The sequence below is a fragment of the Rhea pennata genome, chromosome 2 (genome assembly GCF_028389875.1).
Source record: "Rhea pennata isolate bPtePen1 chromosome 2, bPtePen1.pri, whole genome shotgun sequence".
NCBI classification, from domain to species: Eukaryota; Metazoa; Chordata; class Aves; order Rheiformes; family Rheidae; genus Rhea; species Rhea pennata.
The window spans coordinates 124,837,912-124,850,728 of record NC_084664.1 but is presented as its reverse complement, the minus strand read 5'-3'; positions in this window follow the sequence as shown (position 1 = coordinate 124,850,728).

Sequence of the window (12,817 nt, the reverse complement as noted above, 5' to 3'; positions counted from 1 at the left end):
GAACACAGTAAATCACACAGAATAAAGCCGAATCTTAGACTGTCTAAAGCAAATCTCCCCAAACTGCCATACACATTCTTTGTGACAGGAGAAGATGATGACTGATTATTTCCTTGGCAGTGAGTTTCAGTAGTTAATTATTTCAGCTCAAAAAATACATGTGTACCTCCTTGCTAATTTGAATGTCTCCAACTTCAGCTTCCAGCACTGGTCTAGCTATGCTAGGAAACTGAAGGAGCTCTTTCTTCATGGTGAACTCCTGACAAAAAATTGGCCACTACCTTCTCAGCTTTCTTTTAATGAGCTAAGCAGATTAAGTTGCTTAAGTTTCTTCTTGCAAGCCATTTTCTCTGACCCCTGATTTACTTATACAACTTTTTCTGTATGTAAATGTCCTTTCTGAAAAGATCACCTTCTGGTCACTTATTCAAATTTTACTACAATTAATAATAATCATGCATGAATGTGTTAAACACACCAGCGGTTTTAAGTGTTTCATGCTTTGGGTGCTCTACTTGAGAGATTGGAAGGGGCCTTGAGGTTATGGAAATACTTGCTTCTCCTTTTGAAAGATGTGAAACTTACTGACATACAGCATCACCAAAATGCCGTTACGTCTGCTACTGACAGAAGCAATCAAAAGCGCCTTGCTGCATAAACAACAAAAGATCAAGGAAGAAACAGATATTTTAGATATATATATCTGGGCAAATAATGGTTACTTTTCATATTCACAGAGACCAGACCCTATTTTTTAAGCCTGCCTCTGAAATACTCAACACAGCAATCATGGATGCGTGTAATTTTTTTCTCCTCCTTCTGCTTGGTCCCAAATTTAAATCATAATGCTGAACTCGTGACGTCACTCTCAATCATTTCCACATGGCTTCACTTGTAGGTTCAAAAAGAAGGTGAAACTCTCTTGTGTCAGCCAGGAAGCTGATCTGGGGGATAGCAAGACAATTCAACAAAATTCCTAGTAATGACAGAAGACTTCAAAGAAGCCTGCAGGTAAAGTACCATTCTTTTTCAATAAATATTTGTTCTGCCTCAAATTTGCCACATTGGTAAAGATTCATTTTTACAGGGACTGTGCTGGTAAGGAGATCTGAAGTCTTCTTTGGTTTCTGAGGGAATCAAATGCTTTGCTTCCCTCAGAAAATCATCCCTGAACTTAAAATTCAGAGTGAATTCTAGAAAATTAAGTCACAAGTTACAAGTACTTAGTTACAAGTAGGGTAAGATAATAGCACATTGGGTTGCCCAGCCTCATGCTTCCATTTTCTCTGGTACGTTAGTTTTCTAAAGGTAGCATCTTGGCTCTGATCGACTGAAAGGGCAAAGGTTACTGCATGTGAGGCTGTGGCTGCTGGAAAAAGAGAACAACTGTTATAATGGTGGGGAACGGCAGGCCACCAGCGCTACACATGGAAAGATGTGGGAAACTGGAAGAGGATGTCATTTTCTGAGAAACTAGGAAATGAGCTCTGTGTTCAAGCATTTCTATTTAAGGTATAAGAATTACAAAAATCACAGGAGATATTTGATACTAAGATGAGGAAATATGCGTCAGGACGTTTAGTTACAAGTCTTTGTCTTTGCACGGGCTGCTTTTGTTCAAGGAAGGAACAATGGAAAAGGGGGGATTTGGAAAAAAAAAAAAAAAAAAAAAAAGCTGCTGCTGCAGCATTTCCCAACCTATTTTTCCCGTGCCCCCTGGGCAAGTGAACTCTACCATTCGAGACCCATCTCTTCCCCTTTCCTCCCAAACTCATCCAGCATATAACATTCAGAATTACAGCCACTCATCTCTGCTTGCAGCCCTGTCTGTACCTCTTGCACTCCCCCCTTTCTTTCCCAGAGGGTGAGTCTGAGTTTGGGAACTGCTGTTTCCACTGGATTTCAGTTCCTGGCAATCTATCTGTAAAATACTTTGATGAAAAGGGAGCTGTTCCCCAGAGACTGTGATTCTAATTCTGCTGTGTGGCACGGGTGTGAATTCAGAGCAATTTCCTGGGCCATATACCAACGTTGTCATGCTAGATTCACCCCTAAATCTATAAATCTGAAAAACTCTCTGCAAAGTATTTTTAAAGTGTAGCAACTTGCTCTTCTGTCCCTGGGGTTAGCTTCACTGTTCAGTTAGCAAAATATATCTATATATCTATATTCCTGTTATATATCTATAATATATCTATATTCCTTTCTATTCTGCTGCAGCTCCGTGTTCTCCCTATTCTGCTTTGCTGCTGTCCTTTATTAATTCAGACACTTTTCCTTCATGTTTCATTAGTTCTATGTCTTAAGGAAGTTAATTAAGCGCTACTTAGGGGGCAAAGCCACAGTTTTCACTGTGTTTTCTGGAAATGTACAGGCATGAATTGTATGACTTTTCTACACAAGAGTCTTTCCCTACTTTTCATTTACACTAGACTTTTGGCTCACCAGAGACATTGACTTACTTGCCTCAGTGAGTGGCTGCAAATCTCTTGGAAGCCGTTTGCTAATCTCTTAGAAAGCAGAGGGAACAGCAATGCTCAGCACTCTTGAAAAACAGGCCAATTGTTTATCTATCCAAATATGTATTTCCATGCCTCATTGTGGGCTTTGGATTTTGAATGTCTCTGCCCCATAATACCAGGTAATTAAAACAAATAGATCATTTCATGTGAAATTCTGCTCTTTTGTTCAAAGATTGTCTGAGTTACTCAGTTATCTCTTCTTTAAATCAGTGTATCCTTCTCCCAGAATTCTGTTTATTGTTTCAGGGTTAAAGTATAGGCATTTAAAACAAGGAGAACAACAGCAAAATGGTCTGGGGAGAATGCAAAAGTGAGAGGAAACAATTAAAGTTGTGATTGCAGTGGTAATATTAGACATGTGGCATTTGCCTGGCCTGTGCTCATTCTATCAGTGCAGGAATTAAACCTGCCTGGCGTACAACTGGGACAGGCGTCCTGTTCCTCACACCAAAGTATGTCTAAGATCTGTTTAGCTTCCTCGCCATACATAGAAGTTAGGAGAAATTTCTTGGTGTCATGTGGCCCTTTCTCACCCAGGGCACCACACACAACTTCCCTCTAGTGGCAATAGGTCAATTAGGATTACACAGGGAAAGGTTTTTGCCTGAAACCTGAGAGAGCTGCTGCTAGTCGTTGGGGGTAGGTCTATCATGAACGAAACATGTCTGCAGTTCCAACTCCATGCACACAAGAGAGTTTTCAGCATATCTTTCCTGCTGTAACATTTGCTGTGCAAGGCAGCTTTATCTTGATGTGCGCAGCCTGCAGTGCTTGTGTGCATGGCTGGCCGTGTGTTAGGGCTGCTGGCCTTGCCCAGCAGTGGTTGGAAACTGGCTCAGTAAAGACCATGTAGAAGACATCCATCAGCATCCCTGTCAGGACAGTACTTGAACTTGCAGTGAGATGTAGGTGATTTCTGAATCTGTTTCCAAGACTGCTTGAAATGTAAAAAAAGACTTTGACAGAACTGCACAGAAATATGATCTGCTCTAAAACCACAGTGGTTTTCTACTTTCTAGAAAGGTTTTGTAATGTGTTTAAATTTGCCACCTTGCTATTTTTGGCTGTAATTACTAATCCTTCAATGTCCTTAACAGGTGTCCCTGATATTCTGAATTAGCTAATATTTTTGGAAGGTTTTAATTTTTATTCGTGATTACACAATGCATGAGACCTTGCATTGATCATGAGATATTTTTCATGTCAGTATGATTAAAATGCTTAATCCCCTCAGAGAAATTTGCAGTGATTTAAACTACTATTAGAATTCAGGTTTAAGGTTTAGGAGAGCAAAAAAACTAAGAAAATTTAAGAGGCAGCAATCTTTCTACCAAGGTATTTTACTCTTCAAAAGCATTGGGACAGATTCTCTGCAGAGGTGAACTCAGTGCAAGTGCTGTACCGATACAGGGGAACGGCTTCCACCTTCTTAAAATGGGGAACTCCTCAGAGTAAGTTAACAGGCAAGCAGAGGTTTTCCAAGCAACTGAAAGGTCTCTGTTAGCTTCTTTCTCTTATTTCTCTGTTCCAGCAGTGGGAAATTGTGGTGCTAGTGCTGCTCTCATTTTTCTGGATTTTGTGTCAGATGCAAGAAGGTAGGAAGTAGATCCGAGGCTGATCAGCCAGGCAGTGGAGGGCCCCTTCATGGCTTTAGGAACAACTCAGAGACTGCGTGTGTTCAGGAAAAGTCAGAGTGGTCCAGTTCTCACACAGTGGACAACTGAGGCTTAAATCAGGTTAGGTAGCACTCTCAGCAGTGAGTGCTGTTTTTGCAAAATTATCTGAATTAAACTATGAGAAAGCAATCTTCAAGAAATGCTAACAAAATCTTATGTAAAGGGCCTTTTCTGGGAACTCTGTAGTGTCACTCTTCTGATGAAAATAATGAACTTCAGAAAATATAATCTTGCATAAATAAGATGAAATGATTTAATCAATACACTATCTTTATAAAATCATTCTGTCTATGGTCATTGTATCTCTCTCAACATTTTTCAAGATTTTCCTGACTTTTTCCAATGAATATATTGTGAAGCTGATATATGCTCATGTCTTGAGCTAATCATTAATGAACATTATTAATTAAACAGTTTTAATTTTCCTCAGTGAGATTCTAATTTAGGCCCAGTTTCTTCAAAAATATTACTGATTTTTTTCCACAATATATACTATATTATAGAATGTGCATCAGCATATTTTTCAGGAATTTACATGGTCTAAACAAAGGTCATTGTGATTATTAACATTCAAAATATTCTATCTCTGTTCTTGATATGATTTTGTTTTTATTACTTGGTTGTCTTGAGAGAGTGATTGAAATTTCAGTCACAAAGGAAGTCAGTACACTCCCATTTATATTTTAGATTTCTCTTTGGACTTTTACTGATAGTTATTTTCAAATCTGAGTGATCTGTGAAGAGTATGGTAGTTGTTAGAATGACCTGCTAAGTTGTACGTACAGTATTATTATATCAAAGTGTGAGTTCAGGAGCGAGATCACCCACAGGTATGATGTATTTAGAATCCAGTATTGTAACTGTATTTTGCTCTTGGTTTGAAATCTGCCCCCTGTTAAGTCTTTCTGTAACTATTCTGCTGAATGTTAAGGAGGGCAAGGCCAGGATGGAGGGATAGGATGATCATAGATTGCGTTTTGAATTAAAATCCACAATCTGCTCTTCTTCTGATCATGTTTAAATTCTTTTGAAGGAATGATCATTATAACTGTGTTTAATCTGTTTTCAAAATAGACTGTGAAAAAGCCATTGTGCATGCACCTTCTGTTTTTATAACTTCTGCTTTGATATTGTAATTGATGCAAGTGGGTGCAATTAAATCTTTATTTGGAAACCTGCACCAAAGCAAGTCATTCAGAAAAAAAGCCACCAAAGTACTTTGACTCTCGATTCTCACACATATTTGCACTTACAATCAAAGCTTTTGTTCTGTTAAACTAACAAGGGCTGTTTAGCATAAGAAAGAGTTAACACAAGCTGCCTTAGGTTGTGCTAATTTCAGCAGTAACACTAGAATTGGAAAAATCTACATTAAACTAGGCTCTCTTCACTAAAAATGACTGATTTTAACTTTAATAAGTAACTGACCACAAGTAGAAAGGCATATTGCTAAAATGTGTCAAAAACCACTATCATTCAGTGATCAAATACCTCTCTCTTGATTTTCTTAAATTAAAGAAAGATGACAAGAGAACAGATCAGATCTTTAATTTAAACTACTTTAGTACTACTGTACTAAGACAATTGACAAACTCCATCACTTTGGCTTGGTGTTTTTTTGCTTCTGAAGATGAAACAGGCAGGGATCAAGATCTGTAGTTAGCTTTAATAGGTTGTTTATTAGCATGTCTTTATTACTAGCGTTGTGACATGGCTATTGATCAATTATCTTGCTATTATGCATGATTCAGATACAGCTGATCTCTTAAGACTTACATGCAGATTAATTTTCACGAAAGAATATTTTGTAGAAAGATAAGCTTGATTCATTGCAGTGAAATATTCTATGTGCTTGGTCCAAATACAGGGTTAGGCTGTAAAAGCACAAAGCTAAGATGAGACTGGCAGCTGCTTCTGGAAAGACTACAGGGTCAAAGGTTTTTATTTTTGCACAGAGACACTGGACTAGCTCTCAGCTAAAAAAGAAAATCTTGAATACAGCAAAATACAGCCTGATAGACAATGACAACTTTTCTTCTCAGAAAGTTCCATTTTACCACCTATAAAGAAATCATGATTGCAAGGCAGGTCATGATGTGTGGGCAGGTTTAAAAACCCTACTTTCATTTACCTGGAAGATACCATATTGGCCATATTCTTCACAAAGAAAGGGGACTTCAAAGGGCACCTTTGGACAGAATGTGTCTCCAGCACAAGCCAAGGCTATTTATGGTGCTCCCATGTCAGGCTATCTTCATGACAGAAAAGGTCAATCTCCTCAAATCTCCCTAGAAACTAAGGCCAAGACAATAATTGCAGTCTGAGCCCGTTTCTGACACTGTGAGTCAAATGAACTCTACTCCACCAAAAACTTCTTTATTGTTCATGAGAGTGGTTTAAACAGCATCTGGGACAGTGTCTAATAAAAGTGCTTGTCTTCTGACGATTCCCTCTTGAGGTAATTCAGCATCTCGGTGACAAGTCTGATCTTCTCTAGTAGGACGATTACCGATTACTAGAGTACTTTCTGTCTCTTTTGCCATCTTTCAGCAGAAGATAGTTGTAAAGTTTATCCAGTCTGACTTGTCTGGTGTGTATGTGAGTTTCAAAATGTGACATTAAGATCAGCTTAAGGCCATTTAAGATAAGTGTGTCTCTGAAAGGAGAAGTGCTTTCTTCCTTCTCTGCCTTGGCTATACAGCTCTGACCCTTTTCTCATGTCTGCAGTAACAAATCCATAACCACAAAAAGAAAAAAAAAGGGGGGGGGAATTAGAAAAAAAGGAAAGGTCACCTAATGTTTATGTAAAGAGGTCAGCAGAACAAGAACCTGGAGAAGCAGGACAAGGAAAAGGCTTGATTGTCTCTTCTCTGGGCCATCTAATTCCAGCCAAATGTGAACATGCGCTCTGAAGCTGCATCTGCAGTAGGAGCAAAGCTGCTATATACCTCTCTGGAGCAGGGTGTTGGAACTGCAGATCAGACCCTTGTCTTTACTGCAAACCTTTCACAAATTCTGTTTTGTTCAGTATAAAAGTGACCCTCTAACAATATACAGTTTGAAGAAAATGTTAGAAAGGCCCTGGATATATTCATGTGTGGAATGAAAACAAATTTCAAAACTACCAGAACTAGTTGCAAAATGGCATTTCTGTCCCCTTTTTAGAACTATGTACAGACTTGGAAGCAGAATAAGCCAGTTATAAAAAATAATCCAATTTCCAGATTCCCTAGGACTGTACAGAAGTGAGAATGGTTCTGCTTTTTATGCTACTCTAAGAGTTTTACATGGTTCCATGTTCCCACCGGTGTGTACTGCAGTGAAGGGAGAGGAAAAATGTTTTTCCCTTCTTTCAACCAAATGTGGAATTTAGACAAAAACAAAATAAAATAGACAAACAAAAAAAAAGTCAGGCAAATATTACAACTTCATGCTGCAGTCCTTTTAAAATTCAACTTCATTGACACAAGCTTGGAAAAGATTCAGTGCCTAAATTACCATTGAAAGTAAACAATAATTATGTTTGCCATAAGAGGAGGATTTGGGTAAGTGGCAGCCTAAGGAGAACAGATGGGACTATCTGTTAGGAGTTTCCCACCACTACTGCAGTGGGTTTTGCTTTAGCAGGGAGCAGAGATGAAGAGAAGAGGTGGAAGGGCTGAAGGACTACTCAGCCCCATGGCACCATTAGGCACAGCAAACTCTTTTCCAGCAAGACTTACAAGTTGCCCCTCTCCATTTGCCCCTTTCCTCTCCTCTGCATCCCTTTCCCTTTAGTGGTAATAGCCTGGGAAGTGACAAAGGATTGCTTAAGTAGAGACAGGGAGGATGACTGCTATGTTAGAGAGGTGGAGGAGAGCTATAGGTAGCTAGAGAGAAAGAGGAAAGCCATGAGGATGGGGAACAAAACATTTCTACTCAAAAAAAGCTGAAAAGAAAGAGCAGAAAGGGGCAGAGACCTCTCTTTGCACCCGCAGCCTTTCATAAACGCCACAGCCAACAGGCTCATCAGTCCAATATCCTTTGTCAGATACACTTTTTTTTTTTTTTAGCAAAACCTCCTTAAAATGCTTTACACCCTACTAGAACCCGCTTCATCCAATTACTCCCCTAAAATCTCTCATTAACCCTCCAAAACCTCTCCCCACCACTGAAGATCATCCAATTCCTTGTAGCTTCTTCTCCACAAAGAGCTGTCCAACTTCTCTGTTGGCTCCCCTCAACTTCTTTTGCTCTCTCAGAATTCGACTAATGCATCCTTGTCCTCCAAAGCACCATGGCATTTCCCGTCATTTCTCTCCCAGATTTCCTACCACTGCTACAAGACTGAATCTTGCCTACCCTTTCTTCATCCTCAGGGCAGCACAATGACATTGGGTCAATACTGCAGAACCAACTGCTGCTCTGACAGCCCTAGTAGACCCCTGGATGGCAACCCTCATACCTGCCTAAAACTGGCTCTACTTGGAAAGAAATGACATCTCTCTTCTTTTTACCACTGAAGATCTCCATCAGCATTAGCACCTGTTGTTAGGACTTTTTGTACACACAGGGGTATTGTTCTGACCTGCAATGTAATCACAGTGTCTTCCAGCAGCTCTTCACCACAAGGTAACTGTTCCCCCTTGGCCTTTTCCAATATGATATTTCAGTTTCTATAATGTCCTCACTTTTTCAGCTTTTTCTACGATGAGATTTTTTGCTGGCACAAGAAGTGAGCAATAGAGGTTTTCAGGAGATGAACTAGAGGTTTTAGTAGTGGAATTTCCTTCATTTAGGTCTAGCAACAAGAATTTAGCTGTGGAATTATATATATAGTTCTATATACTGATATCTATACGTGTCTATACATACTAATTTAGGGCTGGATCTTGGCATTTAAGCCATTCCCATTCATAGGAGAAAGTACTAGTTGCATCCCAGACAATACGGGTATAACTTGGCTCTAAAAATGTGTTCTTCCATATAGTCGGAGAATGTGAATACCACCTTAGTACTGTTTTTATCAGTAGGAACTGGCTGTATTCTGACCTTTTGTATATGTCTACCTTAGCTACTATGACTGCTTCAGGGCTTATGGTCAAAACGTTCTTGAGTGAGACTGTCAGCCACCCCAGCTGCCAATCCTTTGCCTGTTTAGTTGTAGGTGCTTGTGTTAGATGCCAACTCCCCGGAGGTTAAATTGCTTTAACAAGTGCACTCTGAAGTTAATTACATATAAGAAGTGGACTAACCATATTAGTCCTTTTTCTTAAAGGGGACTAGAGAAGTGGGACTGAACAGTCCCTGCTACCACATGAAACAGCGCTACAGGGCTCTTACTGCAAATACGTCTTGTCCTCCTGCTCCCAAACATATTCAGCATTATGTTTGAGACAAGATCACAAAGGGGTTAATTCAAATATGTTCCCCAAGCGTTTGGGGATTTGCTTGATGCTTTGTTGTTATAAAAATAAAACAGCAACAGGGGCTATTGGTTGCTTGACTTGCAAGGAAAAAATGAATCTGTATGTTAAACTATGTGTATTCCCACGCTCTGTCCAGAAAAACATCATGAACATAGTTGTTTTTTTAGGCAAGTGGTACCTTGACTATATGCAGTGTTAGAGGCATATTCAAAGAGGAAAATGGTAAGACTGAACCTTTATAATAAAAGTTTTACTGAGTTTGGCAAGTTTAACATAGCAATCATTCAAGTCCTTCATTCTTTGTCACTGCATTTTTTTTCAGGTTGGAGGTTTTGAGAGATTGAGGGCAAAGATGAGAATTATGTAAGAGGGAGGAACTTAAAGACAACCACTGGTCCTCAGTTTACTAATAATTAACACTATAAGCTTATGAGACATTCTGGATTCTAAGATGCTGGCATTTTTTCAATTTTTGTTAAGTATTGGATGGTTTACCTCAAAATTTTACAGTAATGAAATTGGACTCTGTCCAAAAATGTGAAGTCAGCACAAGTTATGAGAGCACATTGCTCAGTGAGTTCTCACACTTTAAAGCCTTATAGACTCGATACATACTCTCCCCTTAGCACTTTTCCTTCTGGTGAACCAGGGATCATCTACCTTGTGCTGACTGGTTTACGTCTGTTGATTTTCCTGCCTTTATTTGCTTCTATTTTCCAAGTGTCTGGTGTGTTGAGCTCTTCCCAGACTCACTGATCACTTGTTTATTGTGCTGGAGTTGGAATTCTTGGCCAACTGGCAGTCAAGATGAGAAGAACCACAGTTTCTCAGTGCATTAAATCGTCATATTAGGCTCTAGCTTGGAAAAACTTTTGCTGGCTATTTTTTCTTTTCCCCTAAGCATGACATGACAGATATGTGGAGTTTTCATTTGTTGGGTTTTTTGTTTTTCTTTTTTATTTTGGGATATTAAAAGGAAAAAAAAAGTTTAACTAAGACAAATATAACCAGGTCTCCTGCTAGGCTGGGAAATTTGACCTTTTTTTCTTATTGTAGCGGCCCTGCTTACTACTAAATTACTGTGCAACCCCTAACGAGGAAGCTACCTTAGATGAAACAGTAACTGAAGAGAAAAACTATACCGGGATGGGACGTAAGTAAAGCAACACAAATTTGGGACTGACAATCACTGCAACCATTAATCTTCTTCTGAGGTGAGTGATAGTGATGACAACAATCTGACAAATTGTAAAGCCATGTGATAAATTGAGTCAATTATGAACTTTTGTCTGCCTTACTTGCACTCTATCCACTCTTTTTGTTATCCCTCAGGGGGGAGTACTTCTAGTATTGCAGTCCTGAGATAAATTGTGGTTGGGTTTAACTTACCATCCAGTTCTATTTCGGGAATGCTGGAAGAGGGTTAGAAAGTTTCCTTTAAGAATTAAAGAAGGCTATACTCTTCCAACCCACAACACCTAGGAACAGGCAGGTAATTATGAGTCTGGAACTGCACGCCTAACATATTTCTGAAACAGTCCTTTGGTACCTGTCATATGTATGGATTTATACTGGCAAAGTACATGCTATATTTCAAAATACATTTTATTACTGGAGAAAATACAAAAAATTACGTGTCACCTAAATGAGCAGGCACTCTTCTAGGATACAGAAACTTGTTCTTTCCTTTTTTCACTCTATATGTGACCTGCTGAATCTTTCAGTTTTTTTGCATGGTAGCTTTATCATATTTTCACATAGACCAGTCTTTGTTAGAATATTATGTTTGGGTGAACGGATTTGAAGAACAATTTTAGGTGAAAGTGCTGGTCTTTACCACCTCTCAGAGTTTAGTAGGTGTACTCTGAGAGCCCAGTGAAACCATTTGAGGGACTAAAGTGGAGGAATACTGGACTCTTGAATCTTATTGGCCTTGGGCACAGGGGAATGCACTGCGGTGCCTGGGGAATGCTTTAGGTGAGTCCAGGTTAAGAAACAGCTGAGCAGGCTATTACACAGATGATAATTTTGGATTTGGCCACTCTAACTTTCCGTTTCCTGACTGAGGCTGATTCCACTAGCAGCTGCTGTATCTTCAATACTTTTGATCAGACCATTTTTGCTTAGGTTCCTAAATATGGATTTATAAGACAACCTATTACAATCTTGACCAAAATTCTTAAAGGAATTCACCTCTCTTATACTACATGGGACAGAGCTTCAAAACTACCAGTGGTTAAATTCTGACAAGAAAGTGAGAACAGCTGCACCCCATGAAATCATGAATATGCTAGACCTCTCTGATAGTGGCAAATACTAAGTGCCTTGGGTAGAGTATAATTATAGAGTGGGACAACCATAAAATGATACTTTTTGGTTCAGAATCCTGCCCAAGAAATTCAGAGATCCCCTGCACTGGAAGTTATGTATTTGTACTTAATTGCTGTGAGTAAATCTTCTTTTTTTGAACTTGCCCAAACATGACTGCAGGTAAATTTTTGTCCTACACAGCACCCTGTGGTAAGGAGCTCCTGGGATTAACTATGCACTGGATGAAGAAACATCTCTTTATGTACTTTCTTGAATCTGTCGTTTGCCCAGGTCATTAGAGAGGAACATTGGTTGAGCATTCCCTGTTTACCTCTCCTTTGTCACTCATTTTTTTACAGACCTTTTATTCTGTCTCATCAGGATCAACATGAGCTCCTGTGTATGCCCATTTTAAGCTAGAATTTGACCACGGACTTGTAGGTGCAGTTTTATCTGTGTTCTAATAAGCAGTAGAACCTCTTCTCTTCTTAGAATCATGGAACAGAAAGGTTGGAAGGGACCTCTGGAGATCATCTAATCTAACCCTCAATGTAGCTGGAATAGGGATTGAACCCACGACCTTAGCATTAGCAGCACCACACCCTAACCAACTGAGCTAAACCTAACCAAGACAGCAAAACCTAATGTATAAACACTTCCAAATCTAACTGAATCCAGCGTGGACTTACAGAGATTCAAGGAAATCAGAAGTGGATCCTATTCATGTCAGCAGTGGAGGCAGATGGAGGTTGCTGCACGAACCATGAGAAATGCTGTTTAATCACTTTGGAGAATGTCAAACGCAGGAGTCAAGAATGGCCCAAGGTTTGTGAGCGAGGAAGTGTGCGCACGTGTGTGAATTACGCGTATGTCTGCGCAGACACACACAACTCAACGGCCA